The sequence below is a fragment of the Jaculus jaculus genome, chromosome 19, assembly GCF_020740685.1.
Source record: "Jaculus jaculus isolate mJacJac1 chromosome 19, mJacJac1.mat.Y.cur, whole genome shotgun sequence".
Taxonomy (NCBI): Eukaryota; Metazoa; Chordata; class Mammalia; order Rodentia; family Dipodidae; genus Jaculus; species Jaculus jaculus.
Window position 1 is genome coordinate 48,591,792 of NC_059120.1, and position 8,243 is coordinate 48,600,034.

An 8,243-nucleotide genomic window follows, 5' to 3' on the forward strand; every position below is an offset into this window, starting at 1 on the left:
ATGCTACTTCGTGTGTGTGTGTGTGTGTGTGTGTGTGTGTGTGTGTGTTTCATTTCATTTCATGAGAGTTGTATCCACAGTTGAAACTTTAGCTCAAGGTACAGTGTGGGCTGAGACACAGTGACTCTTCACAGCAAAGGGAGAGCCGTGGAAAGAAGAAGAGAGAGTTTTCAGAGGTAGAATTTCTAGTTTCTCACCTAACAATTAAAAGGACTGAGAAATGTAAGAATATGTAGTGGAGAGCTATGGACGATTCCATATTTGGAGCCAATATGGAGGAGAATGTGCAGAGAGGAGGAGGAATAAAACCAGAGCAGTTTCATGATAACCCTCAACAGACATTCATAGTAAAGATGAAGAAAGAGACAGAAAAGAAATGGCATACAGCCGCAAGGAGAAGGTAGTGCTGTGCTCAATGTAACTAAAATTTAGAAAGTGTTTAAAGTACGTTTCTTGTACATTTAGCAATATTAATTTCTCTTTCCATATGCAAAAAACACAAATGTTCTACCTATGAATGGAAATTATCATTTAACTACCCCAAAATGTTAAAAACAGTTAATAGGAGAATTATAGGCAACCAACAAGTTGAGATACAGAGTGAATTAATGATGTCAGAGATAAAATGATGCATTTGTCAGGATGCCTCCTGACATCTGCCTGATAATTCCGCTGATAAATGGGGTAAAATGAATCATCTTAAAACATTACTGAGGGGCTGGAGAGATGGCTTGGCAGTTAAGCGCTTGCCTGTGAAGCCTAAGGATCCCGGTTCGAGGCTCAGTTCCCCAGGACCCACGTTAGCCAGATGCACAAGGGGGCGCACGCGTCTGCAGTTCATTTGCAATGGCTGGAAGCCCTGGCGCGCCCATTCTCTCTCTATCTGCCTCTCTCTCTCTCTCTGTCTCTCTCAAATAAGTAAATAAAAATGAACAAAAATTTTAAAAAAAACATTACTGAGGCTACAATTACCTTATCAGTGTATAAGTACATGATTTTATGATCATTTGCATTTTTCAAGTTTATTGCCTATCAATCATTTTTGTTATTAGAACTATTAGAATTAAGTAATACACAAAAAACAATATGGTTTGTTCTGTCTCTGTACGTGTTTAATGTGTCCTTCACAACTTAGACCCCAGCATGAATGGCAATGAACGGGCCTTCGGCAGAGTTACTGAAAGAAAAGTGAGCTCTGCCATCGCCAGAAACCTGGATTTTAATTCCCATGTAGTTGCCATCGATTTTATCTCCGGAAATGACGTCACAGTACGTGCCGGCGGGAAGACCAGTTGGTAAGGTGGTGGACAGCGCCCTGAAAAAATAAAAATTCACTATTTAACGTAAATTTAACACAGTCAAGTGCTGATAGCAGGTTATATCTAAAACAAATAGCTTGACATTGTGCTATAAAACTTATCCATCTCAATGAGAAAACCCCCAAGACCTCCCCAGTAGATGTAATTCTTTTGGGGGGGGTATTTTAGGTAGGGTCTCACCCTAGCTCAGGCTGACCTGGGATTCACTCTGTAGTAGGCGGAAAGTCACGGCAATCCTCCTACTTCTGCCTTCCAAGTGCTGGGATTAAATGAGTGCACCACCATGCCCAGCCTTGTAAAATAATTCTTAAATCACAGGTCATCCTACAAAAGGCCTAGAAAGTTCCCAGTCTGTGGTGAACTTTACTAATGAATGGAAGATACTCTTGGAGATTTGTCAGAATTAGTATTCTTAAAGTAATATACTACTTGTGATAAACAAATATTTCACATTTACTTGTGTCTTTTTCATGAGGCTGAAAAGAATTTGGACTAGATTTAAAGATAATTCAGCATTTCTAGAAATAATACCAAGTATGGGATAAAAAGTTGTTTAAATTTGTTTCTCCCATAATAAAATGACAGAAATAAAATAAGTACTCATGGAGTATTTTAGCACTTATTATATTTACCATCTGGGCAGTAAAATATAATTTATACTAAGGTAATCTAAATTTGACTGTAAGTTGGCTTTGGACTGAGATCTTTTGGCCTTTCAAAGAGATGTGAACTATCATTCTATGTGTGAATCATTTAAGGGAAAGAATTGGCAATAAATATGACAAGTTAAAGGAAACTAATGAGAAGTCTCAATACTAAAACTGAACCATCTGCTGAGGAAAAATCCTTGACCGCCATCAGGTCAGTTATGCTTTGAAAATCATGAACTCAGAGACAGAGAGAATTGAAGAAAGTAGACCCAAGAAATAGCTAGAGGAGCTGACGAGACCCAAGTAAGCATGTTCTAGTACGGACACTCTTCAGTGCTGCCACAGCTCTTACACTGACTGGTCTTTGTGAGTGTGTATAATGAGCCTGTGAACGTTTACATGCACACACGACATTGTAGGGATACACAGAAAACGCCGCTTGAACAGAGTCTTCATGAAGTGGAGGAATAAGAAGCCATCATTTTCCTCCTGTACTTTTCTGATCCCTGATTTCTTAATCGACTAACTAAAGGATTTTTCATATATGAAGAAAAGGAAAAGAAAAGAATAAGCCAGAATTAAGACAGTATGGAATATTACTTTTAATTGATGTCCACCTACCAGTCACCATTGTTAAAGACAATGGACCCTCTGTCTCCTCTCCCAAAGGCGGCTTGGTTGTTCCCATTGTCCCGCCAGTGTGCAAAAGGCTGGCCATCAACTACATATCAGAAGGCAGCCATGTTCCTAAAAGCAAGCATACGGTGAAATGCTGATATCCATAAATTTCAACAGTTTAAAAGCAAATGTTAAGGAAGATCTCCTGTTAGAAGGTATCTCCAAGGAGACGCCCCCACCTGATTTGACGACAGCGATGTTCACAGACCCAGCCATTGCTACAAGTGTCGGGATTGATAGTCACTTCTTTGATCGCCCCATTGTTATTCGGTGGTCCCATCCAGTCATTAACATCTTTAGTTATTTAAAAGAACTCTGATTATGATCACACAGGATGTGTCTGCCCTTGCTCCACTACACCACCCCCAGGTCTGCTCCGTGTGTCTCTGCAGGGTCTGTATTGAGATCTTCCTCTGTCAGTGTATCTATAGACCCAGACTAAGACCTCGGCATCTTCGCAGATCTCCAGGGGCATGTCGCTAAAAGTTATGACTTGAAATCATTGTTCTGGTTAATGTCTTAACCAGAGGCTTTTTGGATGCTTCGCATTCATTGAGTCATTTCTAATTTCTGTTCCTTAATTAACATCACATCTTTTCATATGTTTCCTAATTAAAATCATTTCAACTGAATGAGGCTCATCCAGTACAAATAAAATATTTTTTTTAATTTGTTTGGTTTATTTTTATTTATTTACTTGAGAGCGATAGACAGAAAAAGAGGCAGAGGAAGAGAGGGAATGGGCCCGCCAGGGCTTCCAGCCACTGCAGACAAACTCCAGACACATGCGCCCCCTTGTGCATCTGGCTAACGTGGGTCCTGGGGAATCAAGCCTCGAACCGGGGTCCTTAGGCTTCACAGGCAAGTGCTTAACCACTAAGCCATCTCTGCAGCCCCAAATAAAATAATTTTTAATATACATATATATAATAAAATTTTGAAACAAATGCTTCTAGTGTTCACGAACTGCTTTAACATTTTTATAAATATTAGTGTGCACAAGTGTCGTGTGGGGAGTCAGGCCTCATCCCAAGTGAATATCTTGCCTTCAGTAACTTTCTCTCACAAGTTCTCCTTTATTTTTCTTGGTGGTGTGACAGTAAATACCTTAGTATACTTAACTGTCTAAAAATTATTATATATGTAGAAACACTTGCTATTAAATTTATGCCAAAAATCATATGAAAGTAAAACACAGCCACTTTAAAACTGAGTTAAGCTGATGCTGCAAAATTAATGTTGCAAATATAAGTTTTTAATGTTTCATACTAATTAAATGATATATGTAAATTTCTCTACATAGCACCATAGAGAACACTTTATTTGTACTAGGATTCTTTTAGTAATAAACTAATTTTAATAAATTACTTCGCAAAATCTGGTATATCCATACTGTACACAGAAAAAAAAAATCAGGTTATGCTGTTTGAGTGTCTAGAATTCTTCCTTGTGATGAACCTGATCAGTGGACAACATGATTGTTCAGGTCACGAAAATAATAAACCTTAGTATAATCAGCTTCATGAGACTTGTCTAAATAAAATTGTCCTAATATTATAATTTATATGTGATGGTAAGATGATAAATCTGTGATACATAAATGACAGATTATGATTTATTTACTTTAAACCATATTCTTTCCATTCCACTTGTGGATTACAGTGCCCAGATTTGCTCCAAACTTGAATTCTGTCACACGGCCATTTCCAAAGTACTCACTACTGGAAACTGCCTCACCACTGAGATCAATTACCTAGGAAAAACACGGGGACCACATAGGATTGTAGCATAGGAATCATGAAGTATTTCGATAGAAAATGATGTTCTCTTAAAATAGACATTATTCATAGTATGGTAAGTGTTGAAAGTGGCTTCTCCTCATATTTGGCTTCTTATTTCTTGATCAAGCATGTGCCAAGTATTAAAAAACACATTTTTGTCTTGTGATAATGTTCACATGAGTTAGCTTAGCACATAAGTGATAACTGAACAGTCCATGTTATCTTACCACTTATTATCTGTTGACCCTGTTTAGAAACTACTAAGTCACATAATTCTGCAATGAAACCAAGATAAATACTATCTCTAGTCCTCTTATTGCACAGAATGAATATTCCATTTTTCTAAAGGCTCTTAATGATACTTTAGTCAAGATTCAAACACAGGAAGACTGACTTGAGACAGCTGTATGAATTTCTGTCTTCAAGGTCTCTGGGGATAGAATAAATAACATGATGGTGGTTGCTGGTTAAACATATCCTCTGCACTCCCTGAGAAACTTTGGTGGTAAAGAAATGAAAGTGTCATCTCTGAAGAAATGGGCTTTTAAAGATATTGTATCTAAAGGACTTGGTTATTAACCTATAGAATTGTACATTTCATTAGATATGCTATACACTTTCTAGTTAACAAAATGATTTAATTTTATATGCACATATATGCTCTGAAATAGCTCTTGAAAAAAGAAAGGTTTTGAGCCGGGCGTGGTGGCACACGCCTTTAATCCCAGCACTCGGGAGGCAGAGGTAGGAGGATCGCCGAGAGTTCGAGGCCATCCTGAGACTACAGAGTGAATTCCAGGTCAGCCTGGGCTAGAGTGAGACCCTACCTCAAAAAACCAAAAAAAAAAAAAAGAAAAGAAAAAGAAAAAAAAAGAAAAGAAAAATGAAAGGTTTACTTCCTTCAGGGAACCATGTTTCATTCAGGTCATGCAAGTTATCCAAAACTGTCTTTGTCTCCAGGCCACATGTGCTTAGCAGCGTCCAGTCTGAACCGAGCCACAGCAGTGTCAATGAGGCCGTTCAAGTCGTCAGCAGCCTTGGTCCTGCTCAGGTGCTGCTCATCCCCGCGCCGCCACCTGCTCCGCACATGCGGTTGACGACGGCACCCACGTACATGCGCACCTGAAACGTAGAGTATCTATTTCAGAGTGATGTAGACACCAATAGCGTTTTTGATTAAGCTTACGGCATGTTAATGAAACTGCAAAAAAAAAAAAGCTACTTTTTTACTTTATTTTCCAAGACTGAAGTTCCAATATGAAAGAAAATTTGCATGACATGGAGAGAAACAATCATCTTAAATTCATGGTCAAATATAATAAGCAAGGCTGGGAAACAGAGACACTAGAAACTAATGCAGACATAAAGACTTGAAAAAAGACATTTCCTTCAAAAGTAGGTATCGGGGCTGGAGAGATGGCTCAGTAGTTAAGGCGTTTGCGTTCAGACCCTAACGATTCCCCAGGACCCACGTAAAGCCAGATGAACAAAGTGGAGCATGCATCTGGAGTCTATTTGCAGTGGCTGGAGGGCCTGGTGTGCCCATTCTCCCTGTCTACCTTCTATCTCTCCCTCTTTGCTTGCAAATATATAATAAATAAATAAAAAATATATATAATATATGTTATATATTAATAATTAATATAATATATATTTATTATATATTTATATATAGAATATAGTAAATATATATTATACAATAAATAAATAAATAAAAAAAATCAGTTGAAACAGGACGAAGTATAGACTTTTGAAACTTTATTGGGACATAAGGTGAAAGAACAGCTAGCCTGGACCCTCTGCTTAGTATCTGAAGAGAGAAAAGTAGATATTTTCCATTGAAAATATTAATAGGGGAAAACACCCAGGACTTGTGGGTGGAGAGTGAAATCAGATAAAATGCAGCAACTGTTACATGAGAATTTCTATTTTCTTTAGAGAATAGTGTGACCAGAAATTGTGTGCCTGCATAAAAGATAAAAGTCGAGGCTGCAGAGATGGGTTAGTGGTTAAGGTGATTGCCTGTGAAGCCTAAGGACCAAGGTTTGATTCCCCAGTACTCACATAAGCCAGATGCACAGGGTGGCGCATGCATCTGGAGTTTGTTTGCAGTGGCTAGAGGCCCTGGTGTGCCCATATCCCCTCTCTCCCACCCTCTCTCTCCATGATTCTTACAAATAAATAAATAAAATACTAAATATTCTCATTTTAGTAGATGAGTATTATACATACAAAGATGTACACATTGGAATCTAAAGAAGTAATAGTTCACTATGAGCTATAAGCAAAGTTTTAAAAGTTTGAAACTTGAACTGGGGAAATGGGTTAGTGGTTAAGGCATTTAAGTTCCATGGTTCGACTCCCCAGGAATCATATAAGCTGGATGCACAATGGGGCTCATGTGTCTGGAGTTTGTTTCCAGTGGCTAGGGGCCCTGGCATGCCCATTCTCTCTTTCTCTCTATCTGCCAATCTCTCTCTCTCTCTCTCTCTCTCTCTCTCTCTCTCTCTCTCTCTCTCTTAAATAAATAAATAAAAATACATTTTTAAAAAAAGTATTCTTGGAGGAATTTTCTTCTTATATAACACATTTAAAGTTGAATTTGGGCTGGAGAGATGGCTTAGCGGTTAAGCGCTTGCCTGTGAAGCCTAAGGACCCCGGTTCGAGGCTCGGTTCCCCAGGTCCCACGTTAGCCAGATGCACAAGGGGGCGCACGCGTCTGGAGTTCGTTTGCAGAGGCTGGAAGCCCTGGCGCGCCCATTCTCTCTCTCTCCCTCTATTTGTCTTTCTCTCTGTGTCTGTCGCTCTCAAATAAATTTAAAAAAAATTAAAATTAAAGTTGAATTCACTTACACCAACATTGTTGCACCTCGTCACCATGTCTCTGAACTCATCTTCATTTCCAGACCTTGTACATATTTTATAGCTGATGGGTTGGTATCTTTCCCACCAAGGTCGTGAAGAGTTGTGAACTACAATATTTTCATTAGGTGGAGAGACCTACAGATGAAACAAGCTTAATGAGTGCCAGATCATAGATCACAGCCTCACTAAATGCTGTGGTAGCTAACTAATGACCCACAATTATCTCTGAATCTTGGTATAGATAGTGACATGGCTTTAGAAACAGCAAAACATTACAATCGTATTGGAGTGGTCCTGCTGAGATCCTATAACAAAATATAAAGTTGTGAAAATGACCCAATTTCTCTTCACCTGAAAACTAACTTTTATGTGAACAAAATGCTGCTCAAGTTTCAGTAAAGAGGATTAAAACACCGTTCTGTACAAGCACAGAGAACTTTGCAATTCATTCCGTGAGCAGTGCTTACCTGGGCCCTCCAAATCCTTTGGGAGCTAAGTATCTCTCACATTCCTTGGCAATATCAACTCAGCACCACTCAAAGAGATGCACCATTGACATCTGTCCATGCTGAGGGTGAGGGGAGTACTGAGCCCGGCAGAGCTCAAGGGCAGAGAGCAGCAGGTTGAACCTCATCTTGCTGTGAAGTTATCTGTATTTCTTTCTAGCAGCAATTCATAGTCCTTCAAACAAACACATTTTACTAAGGAAATGTTAACATGATAAATACTTGGAATTCAAGCCTGCTTGTTCCTAATTTGAGAAGTATTATCTAAATGGTCACAGGTGAGGAACATGCAGAAAAGCTCCCAGGAGAATAATCCCAGACTGTTTTAGAATTTATTGATTTTTTTTTTTCTTATTGACGACACAGTATCCTTTTTACAATCTGGTGTTTGATGGATGTAAACATCCGTTATTCATGTATTATTTAATCAGTATTAGATTTAAG

At 38.7% G+C, this 8,243-nt stretch overlaps 1 pseudogene; it reads right to left on the bottom strand.

Moving 5' to 3' along the window:
- Positions 1-1,131: 1,131 nt before the first annotated feature.
- Positions 1,132-7,930, bottom strand: LOC101612661 (annotated as a pseudogene).
- Between the last annotated feature and the right edge of the window lie 313 nt (positions 7,931-8,243).